Here is a 1,753-nt window from a genome sequence, read left to right on the forward strand (position 1 = left end):
TGAATATTACAAAATAAATGTACTGGGCGTACTGTAGGCAGTTTTGTATATGAGAAAATAAGAACAGGGTTATAACAATCATTACATGTCTTGGGCATGTTAGCTGACTCAGAGATATGCCAAGATATGCTTGCATTTTCTTTGTGCTTTTTTTTTTTTTTGCCTTAGAGAAAATTCAGATTAAATCTCCTGGGACTGTGAAGAAAGACATCCTAGAAGGAAAACAGAGAAGACTTGAATGTCTGGTTAAATTAGTATCAATTTCATTTAACAGCTGACTAGCAGCAACAAATGCTATGTAATTAACTTCCTAAATTTCAGTGTGAGTATCCTTTAATTTCTATAAAATAGAGTTTGTGGCTTCAAACATACAGGCAACTCCACCCTGGCAAAAAGCTCAGCGTAGTCCTGGCTGACAGGTGACATTCTTCCAGGTTTTTAGAATTCTGTGATGCTGCCAAACCGCTAGACAGCCCTACTATTTCCCTTTGGACAAGTCAGCCCTAAGAGGTTGATTCAGGTGAACCCTCATCATCCCTTGGATGCCTCAAGGTGTTTGCCATGAATTGTGGTAAGCACTAGGGGTGTTCTCTGAGGGAAAAATATTAATTATAATTTCATATCAAGGCTGGGGGGATTTTTACCATGATTGTCTTTCCAGGTATTTGTTTTTATTGTTTTTATTTATTTATTTATTTATAGTCCACCTTTCTCACTGAGACTCAAGGCAGATTACACAGTATGAGATTAGTACAATCCGTATCAAGTACATTTCCATACAGTATCAAGGACATTTCCATAAACAATGCCATAGGGTAAATAGATACAAGTTTGGGATTATTGGTTTGGGATTCAAATCCATATGGTTTTTCAGGTTTGGAACCATTATTTTCAATGGGGAATTAATACTAGGGTCTGGGGCAGATGTTTATAAAGATGAGGGTAACAATATTTAGATTCCTACTCCAATAGCTCAGGGAAATATCTGAGTGAGGGGCAGTTCATAAGGGAACTGGGTTTTCCTGTCTGTTAGTATCTCTAGGAAAGAGAGTGGGGACCTAGTATGTAAAAAGATCAGGGCTCTTATAAAACAAATAAAGATTGTTGGCAACTTGTGACTAGAGATGGGCATGAACAGCAATACAAACTAAAAAACCCCAAGAACAGCCCAATCTGCTGTTCATGAACAAGCTGTTCGTGAGGCCCCATTCTAAACAAACAGGTGGTCTTTGCAAGCCTTGTTCTCTGCTGTTCATTGCTGTTCGTCAAGCCAGACAAACTGGCACCTGCAATCAGGGCTCATTTCAAGGGGTAATGCACAGGAACGCAGTTCCGGCAGTTCCCCAAAGAGGTCACAGGTCAGGGCCCCCCGCCCACCTGACTCTTGGCCATTTTGGTCCCATTTCAGCCTGGATTGGGTCCAAAACGGCCCGGATCGGGCCTCTGACGGGTGGTAGATCACTCTCCCACTCAGCAGCGGTCCGATCCTGACCAATTTGGGCCCCTTTTTGGCCATTTTCAGCCCCTTTTTGCCATTTTGGACCCAATTTTGGCCCTGAATGGCCAGGATTGGGTCCAAAACAGCCAGGATAGGTGATGTCAGGGGGTGTGGCATGTGCAAATCAGTTATGCTAATGACATGCTTCCGGTGATGTCAAGGGGCATGGCATATGCTAATGAGTTATGCTAATGAGTTCCTCCAGCTCTTTTTCTACGAAATGATCCCTGCCTGCAATCAATTCGCATGACAACT

This window comes from Eublepharis macularius, chromosome 6, assembly GCF_028583425.1.
Source record: "Eublepharis macularius isolate TG4126 chromosome 6, MPM_Emac_v1.0, whole genome shotgun sequence".
Lineage (NCBI taxonomy): Eukaryota > Metazoa > Chordata > Lepidosauria > Squamata > Eublepharidae > Eublepharis > Eublepharis macularius.